General features: G+C 53.1%; 33 non-coding genes and 3 pseudogenes across 33 annotated transcripts; all 36 read left to right on the forward strand.

Annotated features, from left to right (window-relative positions):
• Positions 1-313: 313 nt before the first annotated feature.
• Positions 314-432, forward strand: LOC135590587 (5S ribosomal RNA). The gene has a single exon (XR_010477993.1). It is a non-coding gene; the product is annotated as a 5S ribosomal RNA (ribosomal RNA).
• A 544-nt stretch (positions 433-976) lies between these two features.
• LOC135589827 (5S ribosomal RNA) lies at positions 977-1095 on the forward strand. The gene has a single exon (XR_010477233.1). It is a non-coding gene; the product is annotated as a 5S ribosomal RNA (ribosomal RNA).
• A 544-nt stretch (positions 1096-1639) lies between these two features.
• On the forward strand, positions 1640-1758 carry LOC135592006 (5S ribosomal RNA). The gene has a single exon (XR_010478771.1). It is a non-coding gene; the product is annotated as a 5S ribosomal RNA (ribosomal RNA).
• Positions 1759-2302: 544 nt separating this feature from the next.
• LOC135591055 (5S ribosomal RNA) lies at positions 2303-2421 on the forward strand. The gene has a single exon (XR_010478424.1). It is a non-coding gene; the product is annotated as a 5S ribosomal RNA (ribosomal RNA).
• Positions 2422-2965: 544 nt separating this feature from the next.
• Positions 2966-3084, forward strand: LOC135589882 (5S ribosomal RNA). The gene has a single exon (XR_010477288.1). It is a non-coding gene; the product is annotated as a 5S ribosomal RNA (ribosomal RNA).
• A 544-nt stretch (positions 3085-3628) lies between these two features.
• LOC135590588 (5S ribosomal RNA) lies at positions 3629-3747 on the forward strand. The gene has a single exon (XR_010477995.1). It is a non-coding gene; the product is annotated as a 5S ribosomal RNA (ribosomal RNA).
• Positions 3748-4291: 544 nt separating this feature from the next.
• Positions 4292-4410, forward strand: LOC135589828 (5S ribosomal RNA). The gene has a single exon (XR_010477235.1). It is a non-coding gene; the product is annotated as a 5S ribosomal RNA (ribosomal RNA).
• A 544-nt stretch (positions 4411-4954) lies between these two features.
• Positions 4955-5073, forward strand: LOC135589296 (5S ribosomal RNA). Its single transcript, XR_010476704.1, has one exon. It is a non-coding gene; the product is annotated as a 5S ribosomal RNA (ribosomal RNA).
• Positions 5074-5617: 544 nt separating this feature from the next.
• Positions 5618-5736, forward strand: LOC135589516 (5S ribosomal RNA). Its single transcript, XR_010476923.1, has one exon. It is a non-coding gene; the product is annotated as a 5S ribosomal RNA (ribosomal RNA).
• Positions 5737-6280: 544 nt separating this feature from the next.
• Positions 6281-6399, forward strand: LOC135591067 (5S ribosomal RNA). Its single transcript, XR_010478426.1, has one exon. It is a non-coding gene; the product is annotated as a 5S ribosomal RNA (ribosomal RNA).
• Positions 6400-6943: 544 nt separating this feature from the next.
• LOC135589276 (5S ribosomal RNA) lies at positions 6944-7062 on the forward strand. Its single transcript, XR_010476684.1, has one exon. It is a non-coding gene; the product is annotated as a 5S ribosomal RNA (ribosomal RNA).
• A 544-nt stretch (positions 7063-7606) lies between these two features.
• LOC135589309 (5S ribosomal RNA) lies at positions 7607-7725 on the forward strand. Its single transcript, XR_010476717.1, has one exon. It is a non-coding gene; the product is annotated as a 5S ribosomal RNA (ribosomal RNA).
• Positions 7726-8269: 544 nt separating this feature from the next.
• Positions 8270-8388, forward strand: LOC135589325 (5S ribosomal RNA). The gene has a single exon (XR_010476734.1). It is a non-coding gene; the product is annotated as a 5S ribosomal RNA (ribosomal RNA).
• Positions 8389-8932: 544 nt separating this feature from the next.
• Positions 8933-9051, forward strand: LOC135589277 (5S ribosomal RNA). Its single transcript, XR_010476686.1, has one exon. It is a non-coding gene; the product is annotated as a 5S ribosomal RNA (ribosomal RNA).
• A 544-nt stretch (positions 9052-9595) lies between these two features.
• Positions 9596-9714, forward strand: LOC135589310 (5S ribosomal RNA). Its single transcript, XR_010476719.1, has one exon. It is a non-coding gene; the product is annotated as a 5S ribosomal RNA (ribosomal RNA).
• A 544-nt stretch (positions 9715-10258) lies between these two features.
• LOC135589584 (5S ribosomal RNA) lies at positions 10259-10377 on the forward strand. Its single transcript, XR_010476990.1, has one exon. It is a non-coding gene; the product is annotated as a 5S ribosomal RNA (ribosomal RNA).
• A 544-nt stretch (positions 10378-10921) lies between these two features.
• LOC135592134 (5S ribosomal RNA) lies at positions 10922-11040 on the forward strand. The gene has a single exon (XR_010478900.1). It is a non-coding gene; the product is annotated as a 5S ribosomal RNA (ribosomal RNA).
• A 544-nt stretch (positions 11041-11584) lies between these two features.
• On the forward strand, positions 11585-11703 carry LOC135590041 (5S ribosomal RNA). The gene has a single exon (XR_010477448.1). It is a non-coding gene; the product is annotated as a 5S ribosomal RNA (ribosomal RNA).
• A 544-nt stretch (positions 11704-12247) lies between these two features.
• On the forward strand, positions 12248-12366 carry LOC135592135 (5S ribosomal RNA). The gene has a single exon (XR_010478901.1). It is a non-coding gene; the product is annotated as a 5S ribosomal RNA (ribosomal RNA).
• A 544-nt stretch (positions 12367-12910) lies between these two features.
• On the forward strand, positions 12911-13029 carry LOC135592176 (5S ribosomal RNA). The gene has a single exon (XR_010478942.1). It is a non-coding gene; the product is annotated as a 5S ribosomal RNA (ribosomal RNA).
• A 544-nt stretch (positions 13030-13573) lies between these two features.
• Positions 13574-13692, forward strand: LOC135589346 (5S ribosomal RNA). Its single transcript, XR_010476755.1, has one exon. It is a non-coding gene; the product is annotated as a 5S ribosomal RNA (ribosomal RNA).
• A 544-nt stretch (positions 13693-14236) lies between these two features.
• LOC135589278 (5S ribosomal RNA) lies at positions 14237-14355 on the forward strand. The gene has a single exon (XR_010476687.1). It is a non-coding gene; the product is annotated as a 5S ribosomal RNA (ribosomal RNA).
• Positions 14356-14899: 544 nt separating this feature from the next.
• Positions 14900-15018, forward strand: LOC135589311 (5S ribosomal RNA). Its single transcript, XR_010476720.1, has one exon. It is a non-coding gene; the product is annotated as a 5S ribosomal RNA (ribosomal RNA).
• A 544-nt stretch (positions 15019-15562) lies between these two features.
• LOC135589585 (5S ribosomal RNA) lies at positions 15563-15681 on the forward strand. The gene has a single exon (XR_010476991.1). It is a non-coding gene; the product is annotated as a 5S ribosomal RNA (ribosomal RNA).
• Positions 15682-16225: 544 nt separating this feature from the next.
• On the forward strand, positions 16226-16344 carry LOC135592138 (5S ribosomal RNA). Its single transcript, XR_010478903.1, has one exon. It is a non-coding gene; the product is annotated as a 5S ribosomal RNA (ribosomal RNA).
• A 544-nt stretch (positions 16345-16888) lies between these two features.
• Positions 16889-17007, forward strand: LOC135590043 (5S ribosomal RNA). The gene has a single exon (XR_010477449.1). It is a non-coding gene; the product is annotated as a 5S ribosomal RNA (ribosomal RNA).
• Positions 17008-17551: 544 nt separating this feature from the next.
• Positions 17552-17670, forward strand: LOC135592139 (5S ribosomal RNA). Its single transcript, XR_010478904.1, has one exon. It is a non-coding gene; the product is annotated as a 5S ribosomal RNA (ribosomal RNA).
• Positions 17671-18214: 544 nt separating this feature from the next.
• On the forward strand, positions 18215-18333 carry LOC135592177 (5S ribosomal RNA). Its single transcript, XR_010478943.1, has one exon. It is a non-coding gene; the product is annotated as a 5S ribosomal RNA (ribosomal RNA).
• A 544-nt stretch (positions 18334-18877) lies between these two features.
• Positions 18878-18996, forward strand: LOC135589347 (5S ribosomal RNA). The gene has a single exon (XR_010476756.1). It is a non-coding gene; the product is annotated as a 5S ribosomal RNA (ribosomal RNA).
• Positions 18997-19540: 544 nt separating this feature from the next.
• Positions 19541-19651, forward strand: LOC135591058 (5S ribosomal RNA; annotated as a pseudogene).
• Positions 19652-20195: 544 nt separating this feature from the next.
• On the forward strand, positions 20196-20314 carry LOC135589349 (5S ribosomal RNA). Its single transcript, XR_010476757.1, has one exon. It is a non-coding gene; the product is annotated as a 5S ribosomal RNA (ribosomal RNA).
• Positions 20315-20858: 544 nt separating this feature from the next.
• LOC135589750 (5S ribosomal RNA) lies at positions 20859-20976 on the forward strand. Its single transcript, XR_010477156.1, has one exon. It is a non-coding gene; the product is annotated as a 5S ribosomal RNA (ribosomal RNA).
• Positions 20977-21520: 544 nt separating this feature from the next.
• LOC135591059 (5S ribosomal RNA) lies at positions 21521-21631 on the forward strand (annotated as a pseudogene).
• Positions 21632-22175: 544 nt separating this feature from the next.
• LOC135589350 (5S ribosomal RNA) lies at positions 22176-22294 on the forward strand. The gene has a single exon (XR_010476758.1). It is a non-coding gene; the product is annotated as a 5S ribosomal RNA (ribosomal RNA).
• A 544-nt stretch (positions 22295-22838) lies between these two features.
• Positions 22839-22957, forward strand: LOC135589993 (5S ribosomal RNA). Its single transcript, XR_010477400.1, has one exon. It is a non-coding gene; the product is annotated as a 5S ribosomal RNA (ribosomal RNA).
• A 544-nt stretch (positions 22958-23501) lies between these two features.
• LOC135591060 (5S ribosomal RNA) lies at positions 23502-23612 on the forward strand (annotated as a pseudogene).
• The last annotated feature ends 47 nt before the right edge of the window (positions 23613-23659 follow it).

The raw sequence follows: 23659 nt of genomic DNA on the forward strand, positions 1-23659 counted from the left end.
GCCAAAACCTCTCCCGTCGACCTCCGAGGCGATGGTTTTGGGCCTCGGAATTTGCCGTGATCGCTACGCAGTCAGTCTCGTGGGGCTCGGAGAGAGCTTTCCGGAATGGGGCCGCAATAGCGATTCCGAGTTCGTTCGAGATAGTCCCGATGGTTTCGGCGCGCGCTTGCCGTGTCCGGCACGCGGTCGGCCTCGTGGGCATCGGAGGGATCCGACAATGGCGATTCCGAGATCGTTCGAGAGGTTTCGGGGCTCCGGTCGTCGATGCGCCGTACGCGACGTGCACAAAGGCGAGGGACGACGCATACAAAACGAGTACGATCATACCAGCACTAAAGCACCGGATCCCATCAGAACTCCGAAGTTAAGCCTGTTTGGGCGAGAGTAGTACAAGGATGGGTGACCCCCTGGGAAGTCCTCGTGTTGCACTCTTTTTTGCGCCCCGAGCGGCCAAAAGACTTACTTAAAACTCTCTTTTAAGCTTTTCAATTTTTCAAGCATTATGGCCAACAATAAATATGTCATTAACATATATATAGCAGGAGAATAATGAAATCATCATCTAAAAATTTCTTCATAAAACATACAATGACCAGACATGGTTCTAGGATGGGTGACCCCCTGGGAATTCCTCGTGTTGCACTCCTTTTTGCGCCCCGAGCGGCCAAAACCTCTCCCGTCGACCTCCGAGGCGATGGTTTTGGGCCTCGAAATTTGCCGTGACCGCTACGCAGTCAGTCTCGTGGGGCTCGGAGAGAGCTTTCGGGAATGGGGCCGCAATAGCGATTCCGAGTTCGTTCGAGAAAGTCCCGATGGTTTCAGCGCGCGCTTGCCGTGTCCGGTACGCGGTCGGCCTCGTGGGCATCGGAGGGATCCGACAATGACGATTCCGAGATCGTTCGAGAGGTTTCGGGGCTCCGGTCATCGATGCGCCGTCCGCGACGTGCACAAAGGCGAGGGACGACGCACACAAAACGAGTGCGATCATACCAGAACTAAAGCACCGGATCCCATTAGAACTCCGAAGTTAAGCGTGCTTGGGCGAGAGTAGTACTAGGATTGGTGACCCCCTGGGAAGTCCTCGTGTTGCACTCCTTTTTGCGCCCCGAGCGGCCAAAAGACTTACTTAAAACTCACTTTTAAGCTTTTCAATTTTTCCAGCATTATGGCCAACAATAAATATGTCATTAACATATATATAGCAGGAGAATAATGAAATCATCATCTAAAAATTTCTTCATAAAATATACAATGACCAGACATGGTTCTAGGATGGGTGACCCCCTGGGAAGTCCTCGTGTTGCACTCCTTTTTGCGCCCCGAGCTGCCAAAACCTCTCCCGTCGACCTCCGAGGCGATGGTTTTGGGCCTCGGAATTTGCCGTGACCGCTACGCAGTCAGTCTCGTGGGGCTCGGAGAGAGCTTTCCGGAATGGGGCCGCAATAGCGATTCCGAGTTCGTTCGAGAAAGTCCCGATGGTTTCGGCGCGCGCTTGCCATGTCCGTTACGCGGTCGGCCTCGTGGGCATCGGAGGGATCCGACAATGGCGATTCCGAGATCGTTCGAGAGGTTTCGGGGCTCCGGTCGTCGATGCGCCGTCCGCGACGTGCACAAAGGCGAGGGACGACGCACACAAAACGAGTGCGATCATACCAGCACTAAAGCACCGGATCCCATCAGAACTCCGAAGTTAAGCCTGCTTGGGCGAGAGTAGTACTAGGATGGGTGACCCCCTGGGAAGTCCTCGTGTTGCACTCTTTTTTGCGCCCCGAGCGGCCAAAAGACTTACTTAAAACTCTCTTTTAAGCTTTTCAATTTTTCAAGCATTATGGCCAACAATAAATATGTCATTAACATATATATAGCAGGAGAATAATGAAATCATCATCTAAAAATTTCTTCATAAAACATACAATGACCAGACATGGTTCTAGGATGGGTGACCCCCTGGGAATTCCTCGTGTTGCACTCCTTTTTGCGCCCCGAGCGGCCAAAACCTCTCCCGTCGACCTCCGAGGCGATGGTTTTGGGCCTCGAAATTTGCCGTGACCGCTACGCAGTCAGTCTCGTGGGGCTCGGAGAGAGCTTTCGGGAATGGGGCCGCAATAGCGATTCCGAGTTCGTTCGAGAAAGTCCCGATGGTTTCAGCGCGCGCTTGCCGTGTCCGGTACGCGGTCGGCCTCGTGGGCATCGGAGGGATCCGACAATGGCGATTCCGAGATCGTTCGAGAGGTTTCGGGGCTCCGGTCGTCGATGCGCCGTCCGCGACGTGCACAAAGGCGAGGGACGACGCACACAAAATGAGTGCGATCATACCAGCACTAAAGCACCGGATCCCATCAGAACTCCGAAGTTAAGCCTGCTTGGGCGAGAGTAGTACTAGGATGGGTGACCCCCTGGGAAGTCCTCGTGTTGCACTCCTTTTTGCGCCCCGAGCGGCCAAAAGACTTACTTAAAACTCTCTTTTAAGCTTTTCAATTTTTCCAGCATTATGGCCAACAATAAATATGTCATTAACATATATATAGCAGGAGAATAATGAAATCATCATCTAAAAATTTCTTCATAAAACATACAATGACCAGACAAGGTTCTAGGATGGGTGACCCCCTGGGAAGTCTTCGTGTTGCACTCCTTTTTGCGCCCCGAGCGGCCAAAACCTCTCCCGTCGACCTCCGAGGCGATGGTTTTGGGCCTCGGAATTTGCCGTGACCGCTACGCTGTCAGTCTCGTGGGGCTCGGAGAGAGCTTTCGGGAATGGGGCCGCAATAGCGATTCCGAGTTCGTTCGAGAAAGTCCCGATGGTTTCGGCGCGCGCTTGCCGTGTCCGGTACGCGGTCGGCCTCGTGGGCATCGGAGGGATCCGACAATGGCGATTCCGAGATCGTTCGAGAGGTTTCGGGGCTCCGGTCGTCGATGCGCCGTCCGCGACGTGCACAAAGGCGAGGGACGACGCACACAAAACGAGTGCGATCATACCAGCACTAAAGCACCGGATCCCATCAGAACTCTGAAGTTAAGCCTGTTTGGGCGAGAGTAGTACTAGGATGGGTGACCCCATGGGAAGTCCTCGTGTTGCACTCCTTTTTGCGCCCCGAGCGGCCAAAAGACTTACTTAAAACTCTCTTTTAAGCTTTTCAATTTTTCCAGCATTATGGCCAACAATAAATATGTCATTAACATATATATAGCAGGAGAATAATGAAATCATCATCTAAAAATTTCTTCATAAAACATACAATGACCAGACATGGTTCTAGGATGGGTGACCCCCTGGGAAGTCCTCGTTTTGCACTCCTTTTTGCGCCCCGAGCGGCCAAAACCTCTCCCGACGACCTCCGAGGCGATGGTTTTGGGCCTCGGAATTTGCCGTGACCGCTACGCAGTCAGTCTCGTGGGGCTCGGAGAGAGCTTTCCGGAATGGGGCCGCAATAGCGATTCCGAGTTCGTTCGAGAAAGTCCCGATGGTTTCGGCGCGCGCTTGCCGTGTCCGGTACGCGGTCGGCCTCGTGGGCATCGGAGGGATCCGACAATGGCGATTCCGAGATCGTTCGAGAGGTTTCGGGGCTCCGGTCGTCGATGCGCCGTACGCGACGTGCACAAAGGCGAGGGACGACGCACACAAAACGAGTACGATCATACCAGCACTAAAGCACCGGATCCCATCAGAACTCCGAAGTTAAGCCTGTTTGGGCGAGAGTAGTACAAGGATGGGTGACCCCCTGGGAAGTCCTCGTGTTGCACTCTTTTTTGCGCCCCGAGCGGCCAAAAGACTTACTTAAAACTCTCTTTTAAGCTTTTCAATTTTTCAAGCATTATGGCCAACAATAAATATGTCATTAACATATATATAGCAGGAGAATAATGAAATCATCATCTAAAAATTTCTTCATAAAACATACAATGACCAGACATGGTTCTAGGATGGGTGACCCCCTGGGAATTCCTCGTGTTGCACTCCTTTTTGCGCCCCGAGCGGCCAAAACCTCTCCCGTCGACCTCCGAGGCGATGGTTTTGGGCCTCGAAATTTGCCGTGACCGCTACGCAGTCAGTCTCGTGGGGCTCGGAGAGAGCTTTCGGGAATGGGGCCGCAATAGCGATTCCGAGTTCGTTCGAGAAAGTCCCGATGGTTTCAGCGCGCGCTTGCCGTGTCCGGTACGCGGTCGGCCTCGTGGGCATCGGAGGGATCCGACAATGACGATTCCGAGATCGTTCGAGAGGTTTCGGGGCTCCGGTCATCGATGCGCCGTCCGCGACGTGCACAAAGGCGAGGGACGACGCACATAAAACGAGTGCGATCATACCAGAACTAAAGCACCGGATCCCATTAGAACTCCGAAGTTAAGCGTGCTTGGGCGAGAGTAGTACTAGGATTGGTGACCCCCTGGGAAGTCCTCGTGTTGCACTCCTTTTTGCGCCCCGAGCGGCCAAAAGACTTACTTAAAACTCACTTTTAAGCTTTTCAATTTTTCCAGCATTATGGCCAACAATAAATATGTCATTAACATATATATAGCAGGAGAATAATGAAATCATCATCTAAAAATTTCTTCATAAAACATACAATGACCAGACATGGTTCTAGGATGGGTGACCCCCTGGGAAGTCCTCGTGTTGCACTCCTTTTTGCGCCCCGAGCGGCCAAAACCTCTCCCGTCGACCTCCGAGGCGATGGTTTTGGGCCTCGGAATTTGCCGTGACCGCTACGCAGTCAGTCTCGTGGGGCTCGGAGAGAGCTTTCCGGAATGGGGCCGCAATAGCGATTCCGAGTTCGTTCGAGAAAGTCCCGATGGTTTCGGCGCGCGCTTGCCATGTCCGTTACGCGGTCGGCCTCGTGGGCATCGGAGGGATCCGACAATGGCGATTCCGAGATCGTTCGAGAGGTTTCGGGGCTCCGGTCGTCGATGCGCCGTCCGCGACGTGCACAAAGGCGAGGGACGACGCACACAAAACGAGTGCGATCATACCAGCACTAAAGCACCGGATCCCATCAGAACTCCGAAGTTAAGCCTGCTTGGGCGAGAGTAGTACTAGGATGGGTGACCCCCTGTGAAGTCCTCGTGTTGCACTCCTTTTTGCGCCCCGAGCGGCCAAAAGACTTACTTAAAACTCTCTTTTAAGCTTTTCAATTTTTCCAGCATTATGGCCAACAATAAATATGTCATTAACATATATATAGCAGGAGAATAATGAAATCATCATCTAAAAATTTCTTCATAAAACATACAATGACCAGACATGGTTCTAGGATGGGTGACCCCCTGGGAAGTCCTCGTGTTGCACTCCTTTTTGCGCCCCGAGCGGCCAAAACCTCTCCCGTCGACCTCCGAGGCGATGGTTTTGGGCCTCGGAATTTGCCGTGACCGCTACGCAGTCAGTCTCATGGGGCTCGGAGAGAGCTTTCCGGAATGGGGCCGCAATAGCGATTCCGAGTTCGTTCGAGAAAGTCCCGATGGTTTCGGCGCGCGCTTGCCGTGTCCGGTACGCGGTCGGCCTCGTGGGCATCGGAGGGATCCGACAATGGCGATTCCGAGATCGTTCGAGAGGTTTCGGGGCTCCGGTCGTCGATGCGCCGTCCGCGACGTGCACAAAGGCGAGGGACGACGCACACAAAATGAGTGCGATCATACCAGCACTAAAGCACCGGATCCCATTAGAACTCCGAAGTTAAGCCTGCTTGGGCGAGAGTAGTACTAGGATGGGTGACCCCCTGGGAAGTCCTCGTTTTGCACTCCTTTTTGCGCCCCGAGCGGCCAAAAGACTTACTTAAAACTCTCTTTTAAGCTTTTCAATTTTTCCAGCATTATGGCCAACAATAAATATGTCATTAACATATATATAGCAGGAGAATAATGAAATCATCATCTAAAAATTTCTTCATAAAACATACAATGACCAGACAAGGTTCTAGGATGGGTGACCCCCTGGGAAGTCTTCGTGTTGCACTCCTTTTTGCGCCCCGAGCGGCCAAAACCTCTCCCGTCGACCTCCGAGGCGATGGTTTTGGGCCTCGGAATTTGCCGTGACCGCTACGCAGTCAGTCTCGTGGGGCTCGGAGAGAGCTTTCCGGAATGGGGCCGCAATAGCGATTCCGAGTTCGTTCGAGAAAGTCCCGATGGTTTCGGCGCGCGCTTGCCGTGTCCGGTACGCGGTCGGCCTCGTGGGCATCGGAGGGATCCGACAATGGCGATTCCGAGATCGTTCGAGAGGTTTCGGGGCTCCGGTCGTCGATGCGCCGTCCGCGACGTGCACAAAGGCGAGGGACGACGCACAAAAAACGAGTGCGATCATACCAGCACTAAAGCACCGGATCCCATCAGAACTCCGAAGTTAAGCCTGCTTGGGCGAGAGTAGTACTAGGATGGGTGACCCCCTGGGAAGTCCTCGTGTTGCACTCCTTTTTGCGCCCCGAGCGGCCAAAAGACTTACTAAAAACTCTCTTTTAAGCTTTTCAATTTTTCCAGCATTATGGCCAACAATAAATATGTCATTAACATATATATAGCAGGAGAATAATGAAATCATCATCTAAAAATTTCTTCATAAAACATACAATGACCAGACATGGTTCTAGGATGGGTGACCCCTTGGGAAGTCCTCGTGTTGCACTCCTTTTTGCGCCCCGAGCGGCCAAAACCTCTCCTGTCGACCTCCGAGGCGATGGTTTGGGGCCTCGGAATTTGCCGTGACCGCTACGCAGTCAGTCTCGTGGGGCTCGGAGAGAGCTTTCCGGAATGGGGCCGCAATAGCGATTCCGAGTTCGTTCGAGAAAGTCCCGATGGTTTCGGCGCGCGCTTGCCGTGTCCGGTACGCGGTCGGCCTCGTGGGCATCGGAGGGATCCGACAATGGCGATTCCGAGATCGTTCGAGAGGTTTCGGGGCTCCGGTCGTCGATGCGCCGTCCGCGACGTGAACAAAGGCGAGGGACGACGAACACAAAACGAGTGCGATCATACCAGCACTAAAGCACTGGATCCCATCAGAACTCCGAAGTTAAGCCTGCTTGGGCGAGAGTAGTACTAGGATGGGTGACCCCCTGGGAAGTCCTCGTGTTGCACTCCTTTTCGCGCCCCGAGCGGCCAAAAGACTTACTTAAAACTCTCTTTTAAGCTTTTCAATTTTTCCAGCATTATGGCCAACAATAAATATGTCATTAACATATATATAGCAGGAGAATAATGAAATCATCATCTAAAAATTTCTTCATAAAACATACAATGACCAGACATGGTTCTAGGATGGGTGACCCCTTGGGAAGTCCTCGTTTTGCACTCCTTTTTGCGCCCCGAGCGGCCAAAACCTCTCCCGTCGACCTCCGAGGCGATGGTTTTGGGCCTCGGAATTTGCCGTGACCGCTACGCAGTCAGTCTCGTGGGGCTCGGAGAGAGCTTTCCGGAATGGGGCCGCAATAGCGATTCCGAGTTCGTTCGAGAAAGTCCCGATGGTTTCGGCGCGCGCTTGCCGTGTCCGGTACGCGGTCGGCCTCGTGGGCATCGGAGGGATCCGACAATGGCGATTCCGAGATCGTTCGAGAGGTTTCGGGGCTCCGGTCGTCGATGCGCCGTCCGCGACGTGCACAAAGGCGAGGGACGACGCACACAAAACGAGTGCGCTCATACCAGCACTAAAGCACCGGATCCCATCAGAACTCCGAAGTTAAGCCTGCTTGGGCGAGAGTAGTACTAGGATGGGTGACCCCCTGGGAAGTCCTCGTGTTGCACTCCTTTTTGCGCCCCGAGCAGCCAAAAGACTTACTTAAAACTCTCTTTTAAGCTTTTCAATTTTTCCAGCATTATGGCCAACAATAAATATGTCATGAACATATATATAGCATGAGAATAATGAAATCATCATCTAAAAATTTCTTCATAAAACATACAATGACCAGACATGGTTATAGGATGGGTGACCCCCTGGGAAGTCCTCGTGTTGCACTCCTTTTTGCGCCTCGAGCGGCCAAAACCTCTCCCGTCGACCTCCGAGGCGATGGTTTTGGGCCTCGGAATTTGCCGTGACCGCTACGCAGTCAGTCTCGTGGGGCTCGGAGAGAGCTTTCCGGAATGGGGCCGCAATAGCGATTCCGAGTTCGTTCGAGAAAGTCCCGATGGTTTCGGCGCGCGCTTGCCGTGTCCGGTACGCGGTCGGCCTCGTGGGCATCGGAGGGATCCGACAATGGCGATTCCGAGATCGTTCGAGAGGTTTCGGGGCTCCGGTCGTCGATGGGCCGTCCGCGACGTGCACAATGGCGAGGGACGACGCACACAAAACGAGTGCGATCATACTAGCACTAAAGCACCGGATCCCATCAGAACTCCGAAGTTAAGCCTGCTTGGGCGAGAGTAGTACTAGGATGGGTGACCCCCTGGGAAGTCCTCGTGTTGCACTCCTTTTTGGGCCCCGAGCGGCCAAAAGACTTACTTAAATCTCTCTTTTAAGCTTTTCAATTTTTCCAGCATTATGGCCAACAATAAATATATCATTAACATATATATAGCAGGAGAATAATGAAATCATCATCTAAAAATTTCTTCATAAAACATACAATGACCAGACATGGTTCTAGGATGGGTGACCCCCTGGGAAGTCCTCGTGTTGCACTCCCTTTTGCGCCCCGAGCGGCCAAAACCTCTCCCGTCGACCTCCGAGGCGATGGTTTTGGGCCTCGGAATTTGCCGTGACCGCTACGCAGTCAGTCTCGTGGGGCTCGGAGAGAGCTTTCCGGAATGGGGCCGCAATAGCGATTCCGAGTTCGTTCGAGAATGTCCCGATGGTTTCGGCGCGCGCTTGCCGTATCCGGTACGCGGTCGGCCTCGTGGGCATCGGAGGGATCCGACAATGGCGATTCCGAGATCGTTCGAGAGGTTTCGGGGCTCCGGTCGTCGATGCGCCGTCCGCGACGTGAACAAAGGCGAGGGACGACGAACACAAAACGAGTGCGATCATACCAGCACTAAAGCACTGGATCCCATCAGAACTCCGAAGTTAAGCCTGCTTGGGCGAGAGTAGTACTAGGATGGGTGACCCCCTGGGAAGTCCTCGTGTTGCACTCCTTTTCGCGCCCCGAGCGGCCAAAAGACTTACTTAAAACTCTCTTTTAAGCTTTTCAATTTTTCCAGCATTATGGCCAACAATAAATATGTCATTAACATATATATAGCAGGAGAATAATGAAATCATCATCTAAAAATTTCTTCATAAAACATACAATGACCAGACATGGTTCTAGGATGGGTGACCCCCTGGGAAGTCCTCGTTTTGCACTCCTTTTTGCGCCCCGAGCGGCCAAAACCTCTCCCGTCGACCTCCGAGGCGATGGTTTTGGGCCTCGGAATTTGCCGTGACCGCTACGCAGTCAGTCTCGTGGGGCTCGGAGAGAGCTTTCCGGAATGGGGCCGCAATAGCGATTCCGAGTTCGTTCGAGAAAGTCCCGATGGTTTCGGCGCGCGCTTGCCGTGTCCGGTACGCGGTCGGCCTCGTGGGCATCGGAGGGATCCGACAATGGCGATTCCGAGATCGTTCGAGAGGTTTCGGGGCTCCGGTCGTCGATGCGCCGTCCGCGACGTGCACAAAGGCGAGGGACGACGCACACAAAACGAGTGCGCTCATACCAGCACTAAAGCACCGGATCCCATCAGAACTCCGAAGTTAAGCCTGCTTGGGCGAGAGTAGTACTAGGATGGGTGACCCCCTGGGAAGTCCTCGTGTTGCACTCCTTTTTGCGCCCCGAGCGGCCAAAAGACTTACTTAAAACTCTCTTTTAAGCTTTTCAATTTTTCCAGCATTATGGCCAACAATAAATATGTCATGAACATATATATAGCATGAGAATAATGAAATCATCATCTAAAAATTTCTTCATAAAACATACAATGACCAGACATGGTTCTAGGATGGGTGACCCCCTGGGAAGTCCTCGTGTTGCACTCCTTTTTGCGCCTCGAGCGGCCAAAACCTCTCCCGTCGACCTCCGAGGCGATGGTTTTGGGCCTCGGAATTTGCCGTGACCGCTACGCAGTCAGTCTCGTGGGGCTCGGAGAGAGCTTTCCGGAATGGGGCCGCAATAGCGATTCCGAGTTCGTTCGAGAAAGTCCCGATGGTTTCGGCGCGCGCTTGCCGTGTCCGGTACGCGGTCGGCCTCGTGGGCATCGGAGGGATCCGACAATGGCGATTCCGAGATCGTTCGAGAGGTTTCGGGGCTCCGGTCGTCGATGGGCCGTCCGCGACGTGCACAATGGCGAGGGACGACGCACACAAAACGAGTGCGATCATACTAGCACTAAAGCACCGGATCCCATCAGAACTCCGAAGTTAAGCCTGCTTGGGCGAGAGTAGTACTAGGATGGGTGACCCCCCGGGAAGTCCTCGTGTTGCACTCCTTTTTGCACCCCGAGCGGCCAAAAGACTTACTTAAAACTCTCTTTTAAGCTTTTCAATTTTTCCAGCATTATGGCCAACAATAAATATGTCATTAACATATATATAGCAGGAGAATAATGAAATCATCATCTAAAAATTTCTTCATAAAACATACAATGACCAGACATGGTTCTAGGATGGGTGACCCCCTGGGAAGTCCACGTGTTGCACTCCTTTTTGCGCCCCGAGCGGCCAAAACCTCTCCCGTCGACCTCCGAGGCGATGGTTTTGGGCCTCGGAATTTGCCGTGACCGCTACGCAGTCAGTCTCGTGGGGCTCGGAGAGAGCTTTCCGGAATGGGGCCGCAATAGCGATTCCGAGTTCGTTCGAGAAAGTCCCGATGGTTTCGGCGCGCGCTTGCCGTGTCCGGTACGCGGTCGGCCTCGTGGGCATCGGAGGGATCCGACAATGGCGATTCCGAGATCGTTCGAGAGTTTTCGGGGCTCCGGTCGTCGATGCGCCGTCCGCGACGTGCACAAATGCGAGGGACGACGCATACAAAATGAGTGCGATCATACCAGCACTAAAGCACCGGATCCCATCAGAACTCCGAAGTTAAGCCTGCTTGGGCGAGAGTAGTACTAGGATGGGTGACCCCCTGGGAAGTCCTTGTGTTGCACTCCTTTATGCGCCCCGAGCGGCCAAAAGACTTACTTAAAACTCTCTTTTAAGCTTTTCAATTTTTCCAGCATTATGGCCAACAATAAATATGTCATTAACATATATATAGCAGGAGAATAATGAAATCATCATCTAAAAATTTCTTCATAAAACATACAATGACCAGACATGGTTCTAGGATGGGTGACCCCCTGGGAAGTCCTCGTGTTGCACTCCTTTTTGTGCCCCGAGCGGCCAAAACCTCTCCCGTCGACCTCCGAGGCGATGGTTTTGGGCCTCGAAATTTGCCGTGACCGCTACGCAGTCAGTCTCGTGGGGCTCGGAGAGAGCTTTCCGGAATGGGGCCGCAATAGCGATTCCGAGTTCGTTCGAGAAAGTCCCGATGGTTTCGGCGGGCGCTTGCCGTGTCCGGTACGCGGTCAGCCTCGTGGGCATCGGAGGGATCCGACAATGGCGATTCCGAGATCGTTCGAGAGGTTTCGGGGCTCCGGTCGTCGATGCGCCGTCCGCGACGTGCACAAAGGCGAGGGACGACGCACACAAAACAAGTGCGATCATACCAGCACTAAAGCCCCGGATCCCATCAGAACTCCGAAGTTAAGCCTGCTTGGGCGAGAGTAGTACTAGGATGGGTGACCCCCTGGGAAGTCCTTGTGTTGCACTCCTTTATGCGCCCCGAGCGGCCAAAAGACTTACTTAAAACTCTCTTTTAAGCTTTTCAATTTTTCCAGCATTATGGCCAACAATAAATATGTCATTAACATATATATAGCAGGAGAATAATGAAATCATCATCTAAAAATTTCTTCATAAAACATACAATGACCAGACATGGTTCTAGGATGGGTGACCCCCTGGGAAGTCCTCGTGTTGCACTCCTTTTTGTGCCCCGAGCGGCCAAAACCTCTCCCGTCGACCTCCGAGGCGATGGTTTTGGGCCTCGAAATTTGCCGTGACCGCTACGCAGTCAGTCTCGTGGGGCTCGGAGAGAGCTTTCCGGAATGGGGCCGCAATAGCGATTCCGAGTTCGTTCGAGAAAGTCCCGATGGTTTCGGCGCGCGCTTGCCGTGTCCGGTACGCGTTCGGCCTCGTGGGCATCGGAGGGATCCGACAATGGCGATTCCGAGATCGTTCGAGAGGTTTCGGGGCTCCGGTCGTCGATGCGCCGTCCACGACGTGAACAAAGGCGAGGGACGACGCACACAAAACGAGTGCGATCATACCAGCACTAAAGCACCGGATCCCATCAGAACTCCGAAGTTAAGCCTGCTTGGGCGAGAGTAGTACTAGGATGGGTGACCCCCTGGGAAGTCCTTGTGTTGCACTCCTTTTTGCGCCCCGAGCGGCCAAAAGACTTACTTAAAACTCTCTTTTAAGCTTTTCAATTTTTCCAGCATTATGGCCAACAATAAATATGTCATTAACATATATATAGCAGGAGAATAATGAAATCATCATCTAAAAATTTCTTCATAAAACATACAATGACCAGACATGGTTCTAGGATGGGTGACCCCCTGGGAAGTCCTCGTGTTGCACTCCTTTTTGTGCCCCGAGCGGCCAAAACCTCTCCCGTCGACCTCCGAGGCGATGGTTTTGGGCCTCGAAATTTGCCGTGACCGCTACGCAGTCAGTCTCGTGGGGCTCGGAGAGAGCTTTCCGGAATGGGGCCGCAATAGCGATTCCGAGTTCGTTCGAGAAAGTCCCGATGGTTTCGGCGCGCGCTTGCCGTGTCCGGTACGCGGTCGGCCTCGTGGGCATCGGAGGGATCCGACAATGGCGATTCCGAGATCGTTCGAGAGGTTTCGGGGCTCCGGTCGTCGATGCGCCGTCCGCGACGTGCACAAAGGCTAGGGACGACGCACACAAAACCAGTGCGATCATACCAGCACTAAAGCACCGGATCCCATCAGAACTCCGAAGTTAAGCGTGCTTGGGCGAGAGTAGTACTAGGATGGGTGACCCCCTGGGAAGTCCTCGGGTTGCACTCCTTTTTGCGCCCCGAGCGGCCAAAAGACTTACTTAAAACTCTCTTTTAAGCTTTTCAATTTTTCCAGCATTATGGCCAACAATAAATATGTCATTAACATATATATAGCAGGAGAATAATGAAATCATCATCTAAAAATTTCTTCATAAAACATACAATGACCAGACATGGTTCTTAATTGGGTGACCCCCTGGGAAGTCCTCGTGTTGCACTCCTTTTTGCGCCCCGAGCGGCCAAAACCTCTCCCGTCGACCTCCGAGGCGATGGTTTTGGGCCTCGGAATTTGCCGTGACCGCTACGCAGTCAGTCTCGTGGGGCTCGGAGAGAGCTTTCCGGAATGGGGCCGCAATAGCGATTCCGAGTTCGTTCGAGAAAGTCTCGATGGTTTCGGCGCGCGCTTGCCGTGTCCGGTACGCGGTCGGCCTCGTGGGCATCGGAGGGATCCGACAATGGCGATTCCGAGATCGTTCGAGAGGTTTCGGGGCTCCGGTCGTCGATGCGCCGTCCGCGACGTGCACAAAGGCGAGGGACGACGCACACAAAACGAGTGCGATCATACCAGCACTAAAGCACCGGATCCCATCAGAACTCCGACGTTAAGCCTGCTTGGGCGAGAGTAGTACTAGGATGGGTGACCCCCTGGGAAGTCCTCGTGTTGCACTCCTTTTTGCGCCCCGAGCGGCCAAAAGACTTACTTAAAACTCTCTTTTAAGCTTTTCAATTTTTCCAGCATTATGGCCAACAATAAATATGTCATGAACATATATATAGCATGAGAATAATGAAATCATCATCTAAAAATTTCTTCATAAAACATACAATGACCAGACATGGTTCTTAATTGGGTGACCCCCTGGGAAGTCCTCGTGTTGCACTCCTTTTTGCGCCCCGAGCGGCCAAAACCTCTCCCGTCGACCTCCGAGGCGATGGTTTTGGGCCTCGGAATTTGCCGTGACCGCTACGCAGTCAGTCTCGTGGGGCTCGGAGAGAGCTTTCCGGAATGGGGCCGCAATAGCGATTCCGAGTTCGTTCGAGAAAGTCCCGATGGTTTCGGCGCGCGCTTGCCGTGTCCGGTACGCGGTCGGCCTCGTGGGCATCGGAGGGATCCGACAATGGCGATTCCGAGATCGTTCGAGAGGTTTCGGGGCTCCGGTCGTCGATGCGCCGTCCGCGACGTGAACAAAGGCGAGGGACGACGAACACAAAACGAGTGCGATCATACCAGCACTAAAGCACTGGATCCCATCAGAACTCCGAAGTTAAGCCTGCTTGGGCGAGAGTAGTACTAGGATGGGTGACCCCCTGGGAAGTCCTCGTGTTGCACTCCTTTTCGCGCCCCGAGCGGCCAAAAGACTTACTTAAAACTCTCTTTTAAGCTTTTCAATTTTTCCAGCATTATGGCCAACAATAAATATGTCATTAACATATATATAGCAGGAGAATAATGAAATCATCATCTAAAAATTTCTTCATAAAACATACAATGACCAGACATGGTTCTAGGATGGGTGACCCCCTGGGAAGTCCTCGTTTTGCACTCCTTTTTGCGCCCCGAGCGGCCAAAACCTCTCCCGTCGACCTCCGAGGCGATGGTTTTGGGCCTCGGAATTTGCCGTGACCGCTACGCAGTCAGTCTCGTGGGGCTCGGAGAGAGCTTTCCGGAATGGGGCCGCAATAGCGATTCCGAGTTCGTTCGAGAAAGTCCCGATGGTTTCGGCGCGCGCTTGCCGTGTCCGGTACGCGGTCGGCCTCGTGGGCATCGGAGGGATCCGACAATGGCGATTCCGAGATCGTTCGAGAGGTTTCGGGGCTCCGGTCGTCGATGCGCCGTCCGCGACGTGCACAAAGGCGAGGGACGACGCACACAAAACGAGTGCGCTCATACCAGCACTAAAGCACCGGATCCCATCAGAACTCCGAAGTTAAGCCTGCTTGGGCGAGAGTAGTACTAGGATGGGTGACCCCCTGGGAAGTCCTCGTGTTGCACTCCTTTTTGCGCCCCGAGCGGCCAAAAGACTTACTTAAAACTCTCTTTTAAGCTTTTCAATTTTTCCAGCATTATGGCCAACAATAAATATGTCATGAACATATATATAGCATGAGAATAATGAAATCATCATCTAAAAATTTCTTCATAAAACATACAATGACCAGACATGGTTCTAGGATGGGTGACCCCCTGGGAAGTCCTCGTGTTGCACTCCTTTTTGCGCCTCGAGCGGCCAAAACCTCTCCCGTCGACCTCCGAGGCGATGGTTTTGGGCCTCGGAATTTGCCGTGACCGCTACGCAGTCAGTCTCGTGGGGCTCGGAGAGAGCTTTCCGGAATGGGGCCGCAATAGCGATTCCGAGTTCGTTCGAGAAAGTCCCGATGGTTTCGGCGCGCGCTTGCCGTGTCCGGTACGCGGTCGGCCTCGTGGGCATCGGAGGGATCCGACAATGGCGATTCCGAGATCGTTCGAGAGGTTTCGGGGCTCCGGTCGTCGATGGGCCGTCCGCGACGTGCACAATGGCGAGGGACGACGCACACAAAACGAGTGCGATCATACTAGCACTAAAGCACCGGATCCCATCAGAACTCCGAAGTTAAGCCTGCTTGGGCGAGAGTAGTACTAGGATGGGTGACCCCCCGGGAAGTCCTCGTGTTGCACTCCTTTTTGCACCCCGAGCGGCCAAAAGACTTACTTAAAACTCTCTTTTAAGCTTTTCAATTTTTCCAGCATTATGGCCAACAATAAATATGTCATTAACATATATATAGCAGGAGAATAATGAAATCATCATCTAAAAATTTCTTCATAAAACATACAATGACCAGACATGGTTCTAGGATGGGTGACCCCCTGGGAAGTCCACGTGTTGCACTCCTTTTTGCGCCCCGAGCGGCCAAAACCTCTCCCGTCGACCTCCGAGGCGATGGTTTTGGGCCTCGGAATTTGCCGTGACCGCTACGCAGTCAGTCTCGTGGGGCTCGGAGAGAGCTTTCCGGAATGGGGCCGCAATAGCGATTCCGAGTTCGTTCGAGAAAGTCCCGATGGTTTCGGCGCGCGCTTGCCGTGTCCGGTACGCGGTCGGCCTCGTGGGCATCGGAGGGATCCGACAATGGCGATTCCGAGATCGTTCGAGAGTTTTCGGGGCTCCGGTCGTCGATGCGCCGTCCGCGACGTGCACAAATGCGAGGGACGACGCATACAAAATGAGTGCGATCATACCAGCACTAAAGCACCGGATCCCATCAGAACTCCGAAGTTAAGCCTGCTTGGGCGAGAGTAGTACTAGGATGGGTGACCCCCTGGGAAGTCCTTGTGTTGCACTCCTTTATGCGCCCCGAGCGGCCAAAAGACTTACTTAAAACTCTCTTTTAAGCTTTTCAATTTTTCCAGCATTATGGCCAACAATAAATATGTCATTAACATATATATAGCAGGAGAATAATGAAATCATCATCTAAAAATTTCTTCATAAAACATACAATGACCAGACATGGTTCTAGGATGGGTGACCCCCTGGGAAGTCCTCGTGTTGCACTCCTTTTTGTGCCCCGAGCGGCCAAAACCTCTCCCGTCGACCTCCGAGGCGATGGTTTTGGGCCTCGAAATTTGCCGTGACCGCTACGCAGTCAGTCTCGTGGGGCTCGGAGAGAGCTTTCCGGAATGGGGCCGCAATAGCGATTCCGAGTTCGTTCGAGAAAGTCCCGATGGTTTCGGCGGGCGCTTGCCGTGTCCGGTACGCGGTCAGCCTCGTGGGCATCGGAGGGATCCGACAATGGCGATTCCGAGATCGTTCGAGAGGTTTCGGGGCTCCGGTCGTCGATGCGCCGTCCGCGACGTGCACAAAGGCGAGGGACGACGCACACAAAACAAGTGCGATCATACCAGCACTAAAGCCCCGGATCCCATCAGAACTCCGAAGTTAAGCCTGCTTGGGCGAGAGTAGTACTAGGATGGGTGACCCCCTGGGAAGTCCTTGTGTTGCACTCCTTTATGCGCCCCGAGCGGCCAAAAGACTTACTTAAAACTCTCTTTTAAGCTTTTCAATTTTTCCAGCATTATGGCCAACAATAAATATGTCATTAACATATATATAGCAGGAGAATAATGAAATCATCATCTAAAAATTTCTTCATAAAACATACAATGACCAGACATGGTTCTAGGATGGGTGACCCCCTGGGAAGTCCTCGTGTTGCACTCCTTTTTGTGCCCCGAGCGGCCAAAACCTCTCCCGTCGACCTCCGAGGCGATGGTTTTGGGCCTCGAAATTTGCCGTGACCGCTACGCAGTCAGTCTCGTGGGGCTCGGAGAGAGCTTTCCGGAATGGGGCCGCAATAGCGATTCCGAGTTCGTTCGAGAAAGTCCCGATGGTTTCGGCGCGCGCTTGCCGTGTCCGGTACGCGTTCGGCCTCGTGGGCATCGGAGGGATCCGACAATGGCGATTCCGAGATCGTTCGAGAGGTTTCGGGGCTCCGGTCGTCGATGCGCCGTCCACGACGTGAACAAAGGCGAGGGACGACGCACACAAAACGAGTGCGATCATACCAGCACTAAAGCACCGGATCCCATCAGAACTCCGAAGTTAAGCCTGCTTGGGCGAGAGTAGTACTAGGATGGGTGACCCCCTGGGAAGTCCTTGTGTTGCACTCCTTTTTGCGCCCCGAGCGGCCAAAAGACTTACTTAAAACTCTCTTTTAAGCTTTTCAATTTTTCCAGCATTATGGCCAACAATAAATATGTCATTAACATATATATAGCAGGAGAATAATGAAATCATCATCTAAAAATTTCTTCATAAAACATACAATGACCAGACATGGTTCTAGGATGGGTGACCCCCTGGGAAGTCCTCGTGTTGCACTCCTTTTTGTGCCCCGAGCGGCCAAAACCTCTCCCGTCGACCTCCGAGGCGATGGTTTTGGGCCTCGAAATTTGCCGTGACCGCTACGCAGTCAGTCTCGTGGGGCTCGGAGAGAGCTTTCCGGAATGGGGCCGCAATAGCGATTCCGAGTTCGTTCGAGAAAGTCCCGATGGTTTCGGCGCGCGCTTGCCGTGTCCGGTACGCGGTCGGCCTCGTGGGCATCGGAGGGATCCGACAATGGCGATTCCGAGATCGTTCGAGAGGTTTCGGGGCTCCGGTCGTCGATGCGCCGTCCGCGACGTGCACAAAGGCTAGGGACGACGCACACAAAACCAGTGCGATCATACCAGCACTAAAGCACCGGATCCCATCAGAACTCCGAAGTTAAGCGTGCTTGGGCGAGAGTAGTACTAGGATGGGTGACCCCCTGGGAAGTCCTCGGGTTGCACTCCTTTTTGCGCCCCGAGCGGCCAAAAGACTTACTTAAAACTCTCTTTTAAGCTTTTCAATTTTTCCAGCATTATGGCCAACAATAAATATGTCATTAACATATATATAGCAGGAGAATAATGAAATCATCATCTAAAAATTTCTTCATAAAACATACAATGACCAGACATGGTTCTTAATTGGGTGACCCCCTGGGAAGTCCTCGTGTTGCACTCCTTTTTGCGCCCCGAGCGGCCAAAACCTCTCCCGTCGACCTCCGAGGCGATGGTTTTGGGCCTCGGAATTTGCCGTGACCGCTACGCAGTCAGTCTCGTGGGGCTCGGAGAGAGCTTTCCGGAATGGGGCCGCAATAGCGATTCCGAGTTCGTTCGAGAAAGTCTCGATGGTTTCGGCGCGCGCTTGCCGTGTCCGGTACGCGGTCGGCCTCGTGGGCATCGGAGGGATCCGACAATGGCGATTCCGAGATCGTTCGAGAGGTTTCGGGGCTCCGGTCGTCGATGCGCCGTCCGCGACGTGCACAAAGGCGAGGGACGACGCACACAAAATGAGTGCGATCATACCAGCACTAAAGCACCGGATCCCATCAGAACTCCGACGTTAAGCCTGCTTGGGCGAGAGTAGTACTAGGATGGGTGACCCCCTGGGAAGTCCTCGTGTTGCACTCCTTTTTGCGCCCCGAGCGGCCAAAAGACTTACTTAAAACTCTCTTTTAAGCTTTTCAATTTTTCCAGCATTATGGCCAACAATAAATATGTCATTAACATATATATAGCAGGAGAATAATGAAATCATCATCTAAAAATTTCTTCATAAAACATACAATGACCAGACATGGTTCTAGGATGGGTGACCCCGTGGGAAGTCCTCGTGTTGCACTCCTTTTTGCGCCCCGAGCGGCCAAAACCTCTCCCGTCGACCTCCGAGGCGATGGTTTTGGGCCTCGGAATTTGCCGTGACCGCTACGCAGTCAGTCTCGTGGGGCTCGGAGAGAGCTTTCCGGAATGGGGCCGCAATAGCGATTCCGAGTTCGTTCGAGAAAGTCCCGATGGTTTCGGCGCGCGCTTGCCGTGTCCGGTACGCGGTCGGCCTCGTGGGCATCGGAGGGATCCGACAATGGCGATTCCGAGATCGTTCGAGAGGTTTCGGGGCTCCGGTCGTCGATGCGCCGTCCGCGACGTGCACAAAGGCGAGGGATGACGCACACAAAACGAGTGCGATCATACCAGCACCGGATCCCATCAGAACTCCGAAGTTAAGCGTGCTTGGGCGAGAGTAGTACTAGGATGGGTGACCCCCTGGGAAGTCCTCGTGTTGCACTCCTTTTTGCGCCCCGAGCGGCCAAAAGACTTACTTAAAACTCTCTTTTAAGCTTTTCAATTTTTCCAGCATTATGGCCAACAATAAATATGTCATTAACATATATATAGCAGGAGAATAATGAAATCATCATCTAAAAATTTCTTCATAAAACATACAATGACCAGACATGGTTCTAGGATGGGTGACCCCCTGGGAAGTCCTCGTGTTGCACTCCTTTTTGCGCCCCGAGCGGCCAAAACCTCTCCCGTCGACCTCCGAGGCGATGGTTTTGGGCCTCGGAATTTGCCATGACCGCTACGCAGTCAGTCTCGTGGGGCTCGGAGAGAGCTTTCCGGAATGGGGCCGCAATAGCGATTCCGAGTTCGTTCGAGAAAGTCCCGATGGTTTCGGCGCGCGCTTGCCGTGTCCGGTACGCGGTCGGCCTCGTGGGCATCGGAGGGATCCGACAATGGCGATTCCGAGATCGTTCGAGAGGTTTCGGGGCTCCGGTCGTCGATGCGCCGTCCGCGACGTGCACAAAGGCGAGGGACGACGCACACAAAATGAGTGCGATCATACCAGCACTAAAGCACCGGATCCCATCAGAACTCCGACGTTAAGCCTGCTTGGGCGAGAGTAGTACTAGGATGGGTGACCCCCTGGGAAGTCCTCGTGTTGCACTCCTTTTTGCGCCCCGAGCGGCCAAAAGACTTACTTAAAACTCTCTTTTAAGCTTTTCAATTTTTCCAGCATTATGGCCAACAATAAATATGTCATTAACATATATATAGCAGGAGAATAATGAAATCATCATCTAAAAATTTCTTCATAAAACATACAATGACCAGACATTGTTCTAGGATGGGTGACCCCCTGGGAAGTCCTCGTGTTGCACTCCTTTTTGCGCCCCGAGCGGCCAAAACCTCTCCCGTCGACCTCCGAGGCGATGGTTTTGGGCCTCGGAATTTGCCGTGACCGCTACGCAGTCAGTCTCGTGGGGCTCGGAGAGAGCTTTCCGGAATGGGGCCGCAATAGCGATTCCGAGTTCGTTCGAGAAAGTCCCGATGGTTTCGGCGCGCGCTTGTCGTGTCCGGTACGCGGTCGGCCTCGTGGGCATCGGAGGGATCCGACAATGGCGATTCCGAGATCGTTCGAGAGGTTTCGGGGCTCCGGTCGTCGATGCGCCGTCCGCGACGTGCACAAAGGCGAGGGACGACGCACACAAAACGAGTGCGATCATACCAGCACTAAAGCACCGGATCCCATCAGAACTCCGAAGTTAAGCATGCTTGGGCGAGAGTAGTACTAGGATGGGTGACCCCCTGGAAGTCCTCGTGTTGCACTCTTTTTTGCGCCCCGAGCGGCCAAAAGACTTACTTAAAACTCTCTTTTAAGCTTTTCAATTTTTCCAGCATTATGGCCAACAATAAATATGTCATTAACATATATATAGCAGGAGAATAATGAAATCATCATCTAAAAATTTCTTCATAAAACATACAATGACCAGACATGGTTCTAGGATGGGTGACCCCCTGGGAAGTCCTCGTGTTGCACTCCTTTTTGCGCCCCGAGCGGCCAAAACCTCTCCCGTCGACCTCCGAGGCGATGGTTTTGGGCCTCGGAATTTGCCGTGACCGCTACGCAGTCAGTCTCGTGGGGCTCGGAGAGAGCTTTCCGGAATGGGGCCGCAATAGCGATTCCGAGTTCGTTCGAGAAAGTCTCGATGGTTTCGGCGCGCGCTTGCCGTGTCCGGTACGCGGTCGGCCTCGTGGGCATCGGAGGGATCCGACAATGGCGATTCCGAGATCGTTCGAGAGGTTTCGGGGCTCCGGTCGTCGATGCGCCGTCCGCGACGTGCACAAAGGCGAGGGACGACGCACACAAAACGAGTGCGATCATACCAGCACCGGATCCCATCAGAACTCCGAAGTTAAGCGTGCTTGGGCGAGAGTAGTACTAGGATGGGTGACCCCCTGGGAAGTCCTCGTGTTGCACTCCTTTTTGCGCCCCGAGCGGCCAAAAGACTTACTTAAAACTCTCTTTTAAGCTTTTCAATTTTTCCAGCATTATGGCCAACAATAAATATGTCATTAACATATATATAGCAGGAGAATAATGAAATCATCATCTAAAAATTTCTTCATAAAACATACAATGACCAGACATGGTTCTAGGATGGGTGACCCCCTGGGAAGTCCTCGTGTTGCACTCCTTTTTGCGCCCCGAGCGGCCAAAACCTCTCCCGTCGACCTCCGAGGCGATGGTTTTGGGCCTCGGAATTTGCCATGACCGCTACGCAGTCAGTCTCGTGGGGCTCGGAGAGAGCTTTCCGGAATGGGGCCGCAATAGCGATTCCGAGTTCGTTCGAGAAAGTCCCGATGGTTTCGGCGCGCGCTTGCCGTGTCCGGTACGCGGTCGGCCTCGTGGGCATCGGAGGGATCCGACAATGGCGATTCCGAGATCGTTCGAGAGGTTTCGGGGCTCCGGTCGTCGATGCGCCGTCCGCGACGTGCACAAAGGCGAGGGACGACGCACACAAAATGAGTGCGATCATACCAGCACTAAAGCACCGGATCCCATCAGAACTCCGACGTTAAGCCTGCTTGGGCGAGAGTAGTACTAGGATGGGTGACCCCCTGGGAAGTCCTCGTGTTGCACTCCTTTTTGCGCCCCGAGCGGCCAAAAGACTTACTTAAAACTCTCTTTTAAGCTTTTCAATTTTTCCAGCATTATGGCCAACAATAAATATGTCATTAACATATATATAGCAGGAGAATAATGAAATCATCATCTAAAAATTTCTTCATAAAACATACAATGACCAGACATGGTTCTAGGATGGGTGACCCCCTGGGAAGTCCTCGTGTTGCACTCCTTTTTGCGCCCCGAGCGGCCAAAACCTCTCCCGTCGACCTCCGAGGCGATGGTTTTGGGCCTCGGAATTTGCCGTGACCGCTACGCAGTCAGTCTCGTGGGGCTCGGAGAGAGCTTTCCGGAATGGGGCCGCAATAGCGATTCCGAGTTCGTTCGAGAAAGTCCCGATGGTTTCAGCGCGCGCTTGTCGTGTCCGGTACGCGGTCGGCCTCGTGGGCATCGGAGGGATCCGACAATGGCGATTCCGAGATCGTTCGAGAGGTTTCGGGGCTCCGGTCGTCGATGCGCCGTCCGCGACGTGCACAAAGGCGAGGGACGACGCACACAAAACGAGTGCGATCATACCAGCACTAAAGCACCGGATCCCATCAGAACTCCGAAGTTAAGCGTTCTTAGGCGAGAGTAGTACTAGGATGGGTGACCCCCTTGGAAGTCCTCGTGTTGCACTCTTTTTTGCGCCCCGAGCGGCCAAAAGACTTACTTAAAACTCTCTTTTAAGCTTTTCAATTTTTCCAGCATTATGGCCAACAATAAATATGTCATTAACATATATATAGCAGGAGAATAATGAAATCATCATCTAAAAATTTCTTCATAAAACATACAATGACCAGACATGGTTCTAGGATGGGTGACCCCCTGGGAAGTCCTCGTGTTGCACTCCTTTTTGCGCCCCGAGCGGCCAAAACCTCTCCCGTCGACCTCCGAGGCGATGGTTTTGGGCCTCGGAATTTGCCGTGACCGCTACGCAGTCAGTCTCGTGGGGCTCGGAGAGAGCTTTCCGGAATGGGGCCGCAATAGCGATTCCGAGTTCGTTCGAGAAAGTCTCGATGGTTTCGGCGCGCGCTTGCCGTGTCCGGTACGCGGTCGGCCTCGTGGGCATCGGAGGGATCCGACAATGGCGATTCCGAGATCGTTCGAGAGGTTTCGGGGCTCCGGTCGTCGATGCGCCGTCCGCGACGTGCACAAAGGCGAGGGACGACGCACACAAAACGAGTGCGATCATACCAGCACCGGATCCCATCAGAACTCCGAAGTTAAGCGTGCTTGGGCGAGAGTAGTACTAGGATGGGTGACCCCCTGGGAAGTCCTCGTGTTGCACTCCTTTTTGCGCCCCGAGCGGCCAAAAGACTTACTTAAAACTCTCTTTTA

The sequence above is a fragment of the Musa acuminata genome, chromosome BXJ1-8, assembly GCF_036884655.1.
Source record: "Musa acuminata AAA Group cultivar baxijiao chromosome BXJ1-8, Cavendish_Baxijiao_AAA, whole genome shotgun sequence".
In the NCBI taxonomy this organism is placed as follows: Eukaryota; Viridiplantae; Streptophyta; class Magnoliopsida; order Zingiberales; family Musaceae; genus Musa; species Musa acuminata.